The sequence below is a fragment of the Rattus norvegicus genome, chromosome 7, assembly GCF_021556685.1.
Source record: "Rattus norvegicus strain SHRSP/BbbUtx chromosome 7, alternate assembly SHRSP_T2T, whole genome shotgun sequence".
NCBI classification, from domain to species: Eukaryota; Metazoa; Chordata; class Mammalia; order Rodentia; family Muridae; genus Rattus; species Rattus norvegicus.
This window is the reverse complement of record NC_141540.1, coordinates 57,028,618-57,042,077: the sequence shown is the minus strand read 5'-3', so window position 1 is coordinate 57,042,077 and position 13,460 is coordinate 57,028,618. Positions and strand designations below refer to the sequence as shown.

Here is a 13,460-nt window from a genome sequence, read left to right as displayed (position 1 = left end):
GGAATTCTCATGGCTGGGAGGCACAGCAGGAAAAAGCCAAACACCACCAGAGTCCTCCCATCCCCACCCCACATCATGGAAGATCGTCCGGCATCACTGCTTCTCTTCCTGTGCCTGCACGGAGAAGCCTGGACCCCTTTGCAGAACTACGAAGTGACTTCCTTATAAATATGGGGGAGGGGATACTGTTTGCCTTTTTACTTTGCTTGTCACAAAACGAACTTTCAGAGAGTCACGCTGCGGCCATGGAGGGGACTCAGACCCCACAGCTACCCGGAAATGAGTACAAAGCTAACCCACTCATGCATCGGCTCAGTGACTTGTGATTGGCTGTCTGGTTCCTCTGGCCCGTGCTCTGCTATGCTCCAAAGACAGGCAAGTTGGAAGCCAGCGTTTAGGTGATGTTAAGTAGGTGAGGAATCACCTTCAAAAACACACAGCTTAGCATCTGGTACAAAGTATAAGGTTTACTAAGTCATGCTGACCATTTTCAGAGTTAACTACTCCTCCAGTACAAACTCTCCCAAAGCAGGTTACACGAGACCTGACGAAATGGACCACGGTTATTTTATCCATAGAAATTCTCGGTATTTACACACTCTGGCTAGAGACTTATAGATGAAGGATAACGTATTTGAAGTGATCCTATCCCAGCTCACAAGGAAATGCTAATAATACATTTCCTCTCCAGGGGAAACAATCAAGCTGTCCATTAAGACAAATTTACCAATCCCCAAATTGCAAAGAACCAAACAAAGGATACTGCCCCAGCCTCTCCACGCGTGTGTGACTCATCCCAATTCAAAAGGGCACACAGGGTTCTCTTTACCCACCAGGCTGCTCAGAGCTATAGGACAGAGAACACTCACTCTCTGACTCTCTTCACTCCCCCCCTCACCTCCTCTTCCTCCCTCTTTCTCTGCGCATTCAGGCAGAATGTTATGACCTTCCTTGATGGACCAAGTCCCATTCTTGCAGGTGCGCTTTTATATATGTAAGACTGAAATCCGGGAGGGCTGCCCCGTGGGAACACAGCAAAGCCCAAGTTAAGAAAACACATTCTCTGGGATTTTTGTTTTCTCTTCTTTAACTTTCAGAACACAGGGCCGTCTTCCAACTGCGCAAGAGAAACAGGAACACAAAGTCAAAACCATCAGGAAAATGAATGTGACACCTGAGAGGTGCCTGAAAAGGACAGGTGTGCTTTTCAGGAAGCCCTTTTCCCTCAGCGGCCTGAGCTTTGTGGACAACCCGGATGTGGCTGGTTCTCCAAGGTTCTCTGCCTTCGCGTCCTGATAGAATCTTCAGAGTGTTTGTGGGAAGGTAACACCCCCATTGCATCGGACAGTTGTCCCTGCGCTATTTAGCAGCCAGGTTCTCTGATTTCACTTACAAATGTGCAGTCATTGGGGCAAATGCAAGGAAATCACTAGCTGGGGTTTGAAACTTAAGCCTGCGGTTCTTCAGAGTGGAGCAGCATTCAGGCAACAGGGCAGGGTGGCACCAGCCCTCCCTTCTCTCTAGCCACCAGAAAGCCACAACACCCAGTACGTTTCAGTGCGTAATTCTGCTCCTAGCTGGACAATGACTGCGTGGACTTGTCCCTGCCATAATTGTTCCACAGAAACAACGATTTCAGTGTAACTTCGTATTCAAACTGTACTCTCCTATGCTTATCTAGGTCGTCCTTTCTTAGGCAAAAGTGAGGGCCTCAAAGTGATCGTCACGTGACAGACTGGAGGGACAAAGGAATGTTTTCCGGTGGATTTTTAGTTTACGTTTAATTGGAGCTCCCTTCTTTGAGATTTAAAATCCCCAGATCACGGTCACGTGACCCACCGGCGGCCGAGAGGAAAGAATGGATTAAATTCTGTTCTTTGCTTATTCCTTCAAGAAATTTCTACCCGCTTTTAGCAGCAACGGACATTTCCCTTTCTGTTTTGTTTTTCCACTCCTAGACTGGTTTACAGGCTTATGCCCTCTTTAGTCAGCGCTGAGGTGAGCTGCGATCTTTTAACCACTGCTCAGAAGTTATTTGCTCCATCCACTTAATCATTCCACTTACTTTTGACTTTACCCAGTGTGCCTGCACCCTTTAACATGGTTCTAAAGCTGCGGCTGAGCCCGTCACGGCCCCCAGGGTAGGCCGTGCATACTGGGCGGCTTGTAATAGAAAATGCCCTGCATAAAAACACTGTGGGATTCTTTAATTGCACGGAAGCTTGTAGCAACATATAGCCTTTATCGGGGTCCCAGGGCTGGCACAGAAAAAAGTGAACTATTTGGATGCCAGTCACTCTTGGGTTCAGACCTAGGCTTCTCTATTTACTAAGTAATTCAAAACAAGATCTTTAGCCTAGCTCAGTCCTAGACTCTAGAGTCTTAGAGTCAGACTTTTTGTAAGCACTAGTTAGCATAAGTCAATGATGTATCTGCTTATTTGTATATAAATATGTACACAGACACCCAGACGTACACACACATATCCTTATGCATAAACAGGACGTTTTATATGCTCACCAACCCAAAGCCTTGAGTTAAATTCTATTTCTTACTCCATTCCACTCAATTTGCCAGAAATTCTTTATCCACCTTTCTTTTTTTATTTTTTATCGTTCGTTTCTCAGGTTCATCTGTTTCTTCCCACTGATCACAGCTGAGCCAGCCACCAGCTGACCTAAAGCTCTGACATCCTCACAGAACTCTTCGGATAGCCTCCTGACTCACCTTCTGCCCCTCTTCTCTTACCCCTCAGAGATGATATCACAATCTTTTAAAAGATTAACTAGACTAAGCTCTGTCCTTGCATTAAAAGAAATTCATCTTTTTACCATGTACCACAGGGCCTTACATTCTCTATCTCTGCCTGGGTTTGTTTTTTGTTTTTTTGTTTTTTTTTTTCCATCCTCCTCCACACTCCGCCATCATCCATCTGTGCTGAAGTACACAGGCTTCTTTGTTTCTTGAACTTACGAAGCCTCTTCTGGTCCCAGGAAGACCTCAGCCCTTACCATTTCTGACCCTTCATTTTCTCTCCTCTACTCTTCCTATAGCTCATTCCTTCTCATCATTCCTGCCTGTGACCCAATGTCACCGCCTTGCAAGAAGCCTGTCCTACCCGCTAAGCCCGCCCTGTCTCTTCTCCATCAAAGCCGTGCTCCAACATACGGGTCTCCTTATCTTCCTTAGGACCTCGGAACCATCCGAGGTAACTTAATTTCTAGAATCTGCCTCTCAACAAAATGTCAGCCCATGGCAAGAAGCACTCAGTCTACCTTCCTTACCTCAGTATTATCAACTCGTACGGCAGTGTCTGACATGAAAGAAGGATTGGATGGATACTCACAAATGGGTAGATTAGAAATTTGAGACATGTGTTAGGAGAACCGGGCTCTGTTGTATTTTTCCATACATTGGAAATCACCAAGAATGATCAAGAAATCTTAAGGTGTAAGCCTAAAAATTTGGTATGTTGGTCATAAATTTTGCATGACATGGCATAAATTTGGAGCAACATTAATATGTTTCTACCATGGACTAGGGAGATAGATCTGTGGTAGGAATACTCACTCTGCAAGCTGGCCTTGGCTGTGCATACAGATCTGGGGGGCACAGACAAGTAGATCCCAGAAGCTCACCGTGCAGCCAGCCTTGCAGAAAGCTCCCATCTGGTTCATTTCTAGTCAATAAAGCAGAAATTCATAAAGACATTGAATGTTCTCCTTTGGCCTCCACACTAGCTCCACTCCATACACACTCACTAGCTTGCACCCCCCCTCCACACACATGCACATATGTATGTATCACATAGCACAAGCAAACACACACGATAAGACAGAAGAGGGGGAGGAGCTAGAGAGATAGCTTAGTGGTTAAGAGCATTTGCTACTCTTTCAGATGACCCAGGTTCACTTTCCAGAAGCCATAAGACAGCTCACGACCATCTGTAAGTCTAGTTCTAAGGGCTCTGATCTCCTCTTCTGGCCTCTACCATCTCAGGCACACACATGGTACGCAGATATGTGTGCAAGCCAAGAGCTCACACACACGCACAACACAAAAGCAAACAAAATTGCAAAGCAGAAGCAGAATTAGAAGGAAGAGAAGTTGAAGTTAGCTAAGTTGAATTTGTTGTTTCATTCTTCGCAACATGGAGTATATTTTAATCTTAACACTGTCATTTCCTATCTGTGTGACCTTATACAAGCCGGGTTAACATATTAAACTAGTTTCCTCATCTAAAAATATAAGAATAATAACCAATACAGTAGAGAGTTTTGTGAGGATTAAGTGAGCTTAGCCTCCTGCCGGTTCCTGGAACACTGTGCACAGTGAATAAACAGTGGCTATTATTATAGTTATTGTTATTACAGTAATTAATTCTGGCTCCATACTTCGCAAATTGGGGCCCATCCAGAAGAGCACAGTCTGGTGAAGAGTGTGGAGATCACAACGTGAGAAACAATCGACAGAACTGAGGATGTTTGCCTTGGAAAAGACAAATTTTAAGAGGAATATGATAGCTTTTAGAAAATTACCAAGTGCTTCTTTATAAAAGGGGGGATTAGACATACCTGATATTGTTCTAGGACATGCAACTAAAGCCAACTCTTTATAAACTAAAACCAAACTGTCCAAGCTCAAACTTAAATTGAAGTCTACTTATTAAAATTTAAAAAAATTAAAAAAAAAAACTTAAGAGATGGCTTTTCTGATGTTTGATTAAGGAAACTATATGGAGTCATTTGAAATGGCCACAATAGGGTTTATATCAATATTAAAATATATGTGCAGAGCCAGCAAGATGGTTTGGACTGTGAAGGTCTGACAGATGAAGTCTGAGCTTGACACCTAGAACCCATGCAAAAGTGGAAGAAGAGAGCCAACCCCTCAAAGTTGTCTTCTGACTTACATGATATGGATTAAGTTTTTAAATGTTTAAAAGTCAATGGTGCAATGTCAATCGCAAAGGAAGTAAACAATGAAGTATATGAATATGTATTCTCTGCACTGAGTAGGAGGAGGAAAGGGAAGGAGAGAAGGAGGAAGAGAAAGAGGAAGAATGCAGGTGAGAGAAAGAGTGAAACAGAAGGAAAGAAGAAGAGAGGTGGGGGTAGAAAGAGAGTGATAACAGGAGAAAAAAGAGAGAGAGAGGGAAAGACATTTGAAAGGAAAGAGAAAAAGGGACACGAGAGACAGAGGCAGACAGACAGACAGACAGACACACACACACACACACAGAGAGAGAGAGAGAGAGAGAGAGAGAGAGAGAGAGAGAAAACCAACACTAAGCATGGTGCTATGCTAGATGACACAGAAAGTTTCCTTTCCCTCCAAGTGGAGAGAAAATGTCTTAAGATTATCACCTGTCAACAAAAAAAAAAAAAAAAAAAAAAAAAAAAAAAAAAGCTTATGGCCAATGAGCTAAGGCAAGAAATAGGAGGTGGGACATCTGGCAGGGGGAGAGAGAATTCTGGGAGATAATCAGAACACAGGAGATTCTCCTGGACACTGAGAAGACAAGGAGAGGAAACTGGCCATGTTCCCGATCAGGTTAGAATAAAGGGGGAGATTCGTCCAGAGCACTGAGGAGACAGACATAAGAAGACGAGGAAAGGAAGCCGACCATGTAGAAGAACTCAGGCTAGGGAAAAAATGTGATAAATTATGAGCTAGTTAGAAAACCCACCAAAGCTAATGGTATATGAATTTATTAGTAAATGACTCATCTCGGAGTTTTCTGGGAATTAAGTGGTAAAGAGGAAAAACTTGATTTAACATTCATGTTTGCAAGCAGAGGCAGACAAGCTCTTAGGTGGGACAGCACGAGAAGGAATACATGGGTGGAGCAAAGGTGGGTGAAGCCCTGAAAGGATCTCAATGCCCCATGGTCTATGCTCCTGTTGAATATATTGTTTAATTGTGCTGACACAAAATACTGCTCTATTAAACTATAAAGAAAATACCAAGGCTCCCCAAAATCTTCCTTTCTTCCCAACTGTAACAGTGAAACTATTTAATCCCAAGAGATCCAAAAGGCTGGGCCTTGTGGTCCAGCAGGGCATTGTGGGATAAGGTAGTGAGTATTTTGGTCACTGCTTTTCTTCTGCCCGAGCGAGAACCTGTCAACCTCTCTGAACTTTACCTTCTGGATTCTTCCTTATAAAGAGGAAGTTAGATGCTCTCTAATTCTGAAAGCTTATGAGTCATCTAGATTTTTTTATCTGATAAATATGGGCTTAATGGGGAATTAGAAACCACCAGAGCTTTGTAAATAAAAATTTTCTGAGGACACTAAGAAGGAAATAACATCAGGTTCCAAAACCAGGATGGTCACTGAGTGAAAAGCTCAGGCCCCTGAGCCAGCATGCGTCCAGGGTGGAGCTGTCCTGGGGGGAAGGTATATGTTTTGTCTACAAGATGTCGTTCAGCAGTTACCTGTATTACTTTCTTAGCCTTTGATGGGAAAGATTTGATCCTTCATCCACATAGAATTGTCTAGAAGGGCTCCTGAGAATTTTGCTGTCTTCAACCATTTAAGAACAGGGTTTGATGGCCTTCTGAGATAAACCTGTTTCGTGCGCTGTAACTCAGGTGATTTATAGTGGTGTCAAAACATGAACTTTTCCTTTCCCACGTGGACCCACAAGTTATGCTTCTTCAGCTAGAGAGCTCTACAAAGCAGCAAAGCCCACTTGGTTACACATGAGGTCATGGGAAATACATTTACCCAGAATACTGGAGGATGGTCTCTGTCTCTTCAAATTCTTCATTATTCTTCACAGATTATCTTGTGACAATGGAGCTATGTAAGCCTTGCTGTGCCTTGCCTCTCTCCTAGGAGTTGGCTGTTGTCTACAGTGTGGATGGTGAAGGAACCATTGTAAGAAGACAATGGCCCAGAGGTCCCTGCTCCGGTGCCCAGAACTGACTTGGTATCCTCAGCACAATGACCTCAATGCTTACCACCTACATAGAAAGAAGTGTGTGGATCCCTTTAGCTCAGAACTCTTTTGTTGCCAATAATACTTAAAGTAAAATTTCAAATAAGCCATTATAGGAGCAACAACTCAGATAGTTTGGTATGCTCATAATATTACAACTATTACCTCAAACAATTCAAAACATTTCATGCTTCCAAAATAAAACTTTGACTCTACTGAACAGTTAAACAGTTACCCTCTGGATATTTAATATAAACAGAATCATATATAATATGTGGCCTTTTGCCTCTGGGACGATGTTCTATTACTCCTTCCTCATTATTTACTTTACACAGGCAGCCATATTTTAATAAAAATCATATAATATTATTAAAAGGCTTCTCCACCAGCACCGTAAGCCAATTCAAGTCAGATTGAGAGTATATAGGTGGTTTATGAGGAGGCATAAACCTCGGTAGGTTTCCCTGATCTCACAGGTGAGGTCAATGAAGTTGGGCACACTGGCTAAAGCAAATGAGGTTTATAGGGCTTAGACAAAGAGTGATGACTTGTCAGCTGGGAGCTGGGCTTGTGTCCTTACAGGATCAAAAACTGAGCCTTTGGGCCGGCACTCTTGGGTGGGTTGCCTGATGAGGAGTGTGATGTTAGCCCAGAGTTTTCTCTGTGTGGGCAGAATGGGGGTAAGGAGGGTTTCCCAGCTTGTGCAGGAACAAGCAGGGGTTCAGGCCTAACATATTATGTTTATTATATTGTTGTGCTATATTATTAATTGACCTAACAAGCTTTTAAGAGGATATTTTTGAAACATCTAACATGCCTAAAGAGAACAAAACTATGTCTATTAACTGATTTGACTCAGGTATCTACCCCTTTCAGCCAGAAGTTAGAACCCAGGCTGACATCCCTACACTTGGGAGAGCAGAGGCTATCTGCAACAGAACCCTAGAGAAAAGAAGTCAGGCCTGAGAAAGACAAGGTACCGGGTGAGAAGTCAGGGTCTCTGCTCAGCATAGGGAACCATGCCAGTGGAACTCTGGCGGGCCAGGGCAGGAGTGCCGGCTCTTGGCGGCAGCTCAAGGACACTTCCCACTGATCTTTGGACCAAGTGTGGCTAATTCTGTTCAGCTGGTGTCGATTAGCTAACCTCCTGTGCTTTGAAATCACTGTTTACTTTTTTCCCCTTAATCACATTAGCCTGTTGGGGCTGTTCTTTCATTCTCTCTGACCTTTAGTTTTAAATTATACGTTATCGCAATGGTCTCAGTTTGTGGTTGACTTGATGTGTTTTCCTTTCTTTCCCCCAATCCCTTTCATTCTTTCCTCTTTCTTTTGCAGGCATAGTCACCATTCAACCTAGCTTCTTACTTTGTTTTCTCTTTACCTCCTCCTCCTCCTTATTATTATTATTATTATTATTATTATTATCATCATCATCATCATCATCATCATCATCATCATCATCATCATTATATGGCCATTTCTTAAGCTCTCTTATGTCTCTGATGTTTGCTTCTCTGAAGCTGTATCAGTGAAAACTGAATGTAGAGCCCAGTTGGGAGGATGGGCTCTCTTCTTGAGAAAAATGCTCTAGGGAATTCATCTGCAATTAACCATGCTCCAGCAGGTTCCGTCCAGCCTGTGTTCCTCTGCCCCCATGTAGCCAAGGCTATGAATGTGGCCCAACACAAAATTGTAACCTTATTTAAAACATTATGATTTGTTTGTTTTGTAACTTCAGTGCACCGTTCTTGAACATGAACTTTGTTGATGACGTCGTCCCATAATGCCAAACGGCAGGACCTACCTGCAGGTGAGTAGGGGTGTCCCTCCTGAGAGTAATTCATAAGAAAGCACCAGATTCCCTTTAATGGGTCTTCTCTACTAGGTTTTTACATCAGGTTCCTTCTTTACAAACCAGGAGGAGCAGAAGCCAGACTTTGATCTCACCCTCCCTGGATACTGTAGCCATCTCAGTCCCCTAGCTAATGGAGTGGCCAGTGAGCCCTGCTATTCTAGAGAACAGTCGCTCTACCTGAGAACTGGCCAATATCTCAGGTGCATTGGGTCACCTTCAATGGCAGTTGAGCTGACCGTGTCCAAATCTGTGCTATCAGAGCTCAGCCACCCTGCTGAATCCTAGAAAGCCAGCCCTCACTTGACATCTCTACTAAACCTGTGCAAAACTAAACCAGAGATTCCCTCCCTTACCCAGCAACCTGTTGAGGGGCTCACCCCCCAAGTCCTTCTCATCTCTAAGTGTTCATCTCCTCCTTCTGGTCATATAGGCGAAAACCCAGCGGTTATCTTCCACAACTTCTTCCTTCCTATAAGCCACAGCCAGTCCATCAACAAATCCTGTTGATTCCATCTCAGATTTTCACTATATTTTACCTAGAGTAGCATTTTTTAATAGAGTGTGTATATGGTGTACTGGATGGTTTGTATCAACCTGACTCAAGCTAGAGTCATCAGAGAGGAAGGAGCCTCAGTTGAAGAAATGCCTCCATAAGATACGGCTATGGCGGCATTTTCTCAGTTGGTGATGGTGGTGAAGGGCCAGCCCATATGGGTGGTGCCATTCCTAGGCTGGTGGTCCTGGGTTCTATAAGAGAGCAGGCTGAGCAAGCCATGAGGAGCAAGTCAGTAAGCAGCACCCCTCCATGGCCTCTGTATCAGCTCCTGCCTTCAGATACCTGCCCTGCTCGAGTTCCTGCGCTGACTTCCTTCAATGATGAACAGCAATGTGGAAGTGTCAGCCAAATAAGCCCCTTTCTCCTCAACTTATATTTTGGTCACGATGTTTTGTTCCAACAGTAGAAATCCTAACTAGCACAATAGGATGATCGGAGGGGAGAAATGTAGAAAACTTAGCAGCTCTGTTCCTCCGAGAGCCCTGACTCATACAGGTATGTAGCTGTCACTTTCCTCTTTAGGCCACCTAAGATTGTGACTTCTGTCTTGCTATCAGACTCTCTGCTGACTTGTCAGTTCGGATGCTTTGATGGAATAGGCTGTCATGTTGGAGAAATCCAGAAATTCACGTGCTAAGAAAGTGGCGAGTACCTAGTCAATAAAGAACCTCCAATCTATCAGCCTTCCCCAAGTCAGGTCTTTAGATGAGGCTTCAGTCCTCAAAGATACTCTGATCCCAGCCTTGTGAGGGGCTGTAACTCCAAGGACGTAGTAGATCTGTCTCAGGACTGCAAAGACACAGTACAATAATAAATATGTATGTTATAAATTGCTACATTGTGGAGTCATTTGTCACAAGGCAAGAAATTACTAATTCAGCTGGAGAGTAATGAAAGAGTATTTTTCTCTACCTCTTTTTATACTAAACTTTCTAGTGTGAAATCTGAATATCTCTTTAATAAATATTATGATGTTTCCTTGTGTAATTATTATTGGAGGAATTTATATGCAGCCTAGACATACCAATCAGAGAAAGACCCACCCTTTATGGGAAAGTGGGGTGTGAAGATTAATAACTTTTAAAAAAGTAAAACGTACTAGAGAGTTTGGAGGTGTATTGTGGTGGATGGGCATGGGGGCTAGATGCAGAATATCAGGTTGGATATGTAAGCAACGGTATAAACCAGCACATGGATGTGAAGGTTGTCCATACAATAGACAATGATTCCTTTGACTACGGAATAGAAGACACTCAGAGTATTGGTCCACATAGGTAGAGAAAATGGGAGAAGTTAGTTTGGCTCATATTGTGAAGCTCCTAGAACTCCAGGCAAAGGGCTAAGAGTTGGCACTTAAAATAGTGTTCGAACTCCATTGCCAAAAATAATATCGTCATAATTTCCTTTGTGAATCCTTCCTCATGCCAGAGCCGATGCTTTTTGAGCCAAAAGGGAAAACTTCCTACACTTTGATCACGTCCCAGTTCATTCAAGAATATTTTGTACCAACTCTCTTGAAATGCTCCCTGCGTTTTATGGTGCAATCTGAAAACTCAAGTATCGCTGAAATCAGGAGATTAATATCCATCAAATACTGCTTGCGCTTTCGCCATAAATGAACGGCTTTGTTGGATGTCTCCATTTGTTTCCTCTGTAGAGAAAAACCTCTTCCCTTCTCTCTTCTTTTTCAGACATCAGTTGCTTGGAGTCCTCTTACTTACTCGCCAGAGTTTGAGGCAGTGAAATACATGCATGTGTCTAATGTGTACAGACAAATCTTTGCTTGATACTATGCTACCACAATACTCGGACAGACAACTTCTGCTAGTACACCTACCAGCATGCAATCCCTTGAGAAAATCCATCCAAGAACATCTTGATGTTAATCGACACTGCAGCTCTCCACATAATTTTTGCTAATACAAAACTCTGTGGAGGTTCTCAGGATGCTTCAAAAACTCTATGCCTGCCCAGCAGGATAGATAAAATTCATTTTTCAGTCTTTCATATGTTACATCATAGCACAGAGAAGGCTACCTTTCTACCCCTTTCCCAGTGAATGCTGAAATTCCTCTGGGAACAGGTGGGCATTTGCAACGCGGATTAAAATGAAGCCCAGAGAGACTTTGTAACTGTGTCTTAATAGCCACTTCAGTGCCCACATCAACACACCACCAAGTCTCCCAAGGCTTTTATGGTACCAACAAAGGATGTTTTTGACCTTGTCATTCTCAATGTTGTATGGTGTCTACCTGAATACAATTAGAATGAGAAGAACATATGACGCTAACCCATTCAACAATCACACTGACCACCTCCCCACGTTCCCAGCTAAATATTGCTTGCTTACAATTTAATGTCACAATTCAGTTTTTATTTTGACTAATGCTATTTAAGCAGCTGGGGGAATTAATGCCTCAGCAGAGGCCACAGTCTTAACCATGGTTTGTAATTGCAATCTGTGGGCTATAGCCTCTGCCATGTTGAGAGGTATCTAATTAGCCTTTGTATCAATACCAGAAGAAAAGGAGAGAGAGAGGAGGAGGCAGGGGTCATCCCTGAGTTCCCCTGAGGGTCTGAAACAACTCAGCTGTCTCTTTTTCTGTCTTAAGAGTTCCCTAGAAACAAGAGGCTGAGTCCTTGTAGGAAGGAAATTGCACCACTTGCAATTTATAGTCATCAGGGATCACTCAAAGAGTTAAGTGATTATTCTAACACACGTTTAGTCACCAAACATACATTTATTTTCTTAAATTATTTTCTCTTGCCAACAGAATTCATTCCAAAGTAATCGTAACAAGGAACAGACTGACTTAAAGTGATGCCACAATATAACTGATATTAGAATTATTTGTTAACTCCTCTGAAGGGCCATAATTTGATTTTTCCCTTCCCTTTTTTGTTTGAGTTTTTATTAAAAAATTTAATTAAAATATAACTACATCATTTTCCCTCTTCTAACCCCTCCTTTTTCCCCTCGCCCAGGTTCAATACTTTGACTTTAAAAATTATTTATATCCTTACATTTAAAATTTTGTATATACTCAATGTAATATTATAATATCTGAGGGGTTCGTTAAGTTTATTTCATGGAGACCAGGCTTTGGAAAGGATCCCAGAGGAGACAAACTGTTGGAGACAGTAAAATTGAAAGAGATTCACAAATTGGTCAATTATCAATTCATTTTAACTTTTCCAGTCTGTGAAAAAGCTGATTTTTATTAACAAGTTGCCCTTTATAATCCCTTCATGTATATTTTGATTCCTTTGTTTTCAAATGCATTGCTTAAACAAAAATATTTACTCGGAGTCTCTGTTCTTCTGTAGTTTGTATGTATGTGTAGGACGTCCGCTCGTAGATGTCAGAAGAGGTGTTTGGTCCCCTAGGAGCTGGAGGTCCAGGCAGCTGTGAGCCACTGCAATTAGTGCTGGGAACCGAACTCGGGTCCTCTGCAAGAACAGCAAGAACAGCTCTAACCCATGGGTCACCTCCCTACCCCTAATTCTGAGTCCATGGTCTTCATTATTAAGAATCACTTTTTATTTTACCCTCTCAAGATTGAAAGAATGCCTGCCATTCCTTCCTGCTTCAAACCTCTTGACTGCTTTGTTCATAAGAACTGCTTATATGTTAAAAAAAAAATCAACTGCTCCTCACAAGAATATCTTTCCAATTCTTTTATCTGTGTGCTCAAGTATAACTTCATGTGCTATACTCTCATTCAAAATTGTATATATTACTTTACCCAACCTATTACTAGAAAATACATACATATATCAGATCTCCTTTTTCCAAGCACTGCAATCTGTTACTGATTACTAAACGTTAAAGTAATTCATCAAATATGGCTCTTTCTCTGGCACCGTGGCATGAAAATGACATCGTCATTGTGTTCAAGACTAGGCCTTATCCATAACCTACCACCATGGTCAAAGAAGGCATTGCTTGGGGAAAATGAAATAGACACTAATATGCTGAATGAAATCTGCTCTCAACCAAGATGGTAGAGAGGGGTGGTTCTCAATTTCCCTAACACTGTGACCCTTTAATATAGTTCCTCATGTTGGGGTGACCCCCAACCATAAAATTATTTTTGTTGCTGCT

At 42.4% G+C, this 13,460-nt stretch overlaps 1 long non-coding RNA gene across 3 annotated transcripts; it reads left to right on the top strand.

The window, feature by feature from the left end:
- The first annotated feature begins 1,013 nt into the window (after positions 1-1,013).
- Positions 1,014-12,654, top strand: LOC108351449 (uncharacterized). 3 transcript variants are annotated; one of them, XR_015624645.1, is made up of 4 exons: positions 1,014-1,323; positions 8,683-8,754; positions 9,759-9,850; positions 11,047-12,654. It is a non-coding gene; the product is annotated as an uncharacterized LOC108351449 (long non-coding RNA). The 3 variants fall into 3 exon arrangements; XR_015624644.1 differs by lacking the exon at positions 9,759-9,850 and adding an exon at positions 3,054-3,208; XR_015624643.1 differs by lacking the exon at positions 9,759-9,850 and having other exon boundaries at positions 1,017-1,323.
- The last annotated feature ends 806 nt before the right edge of the window (positions 12,655-13,460 follow it).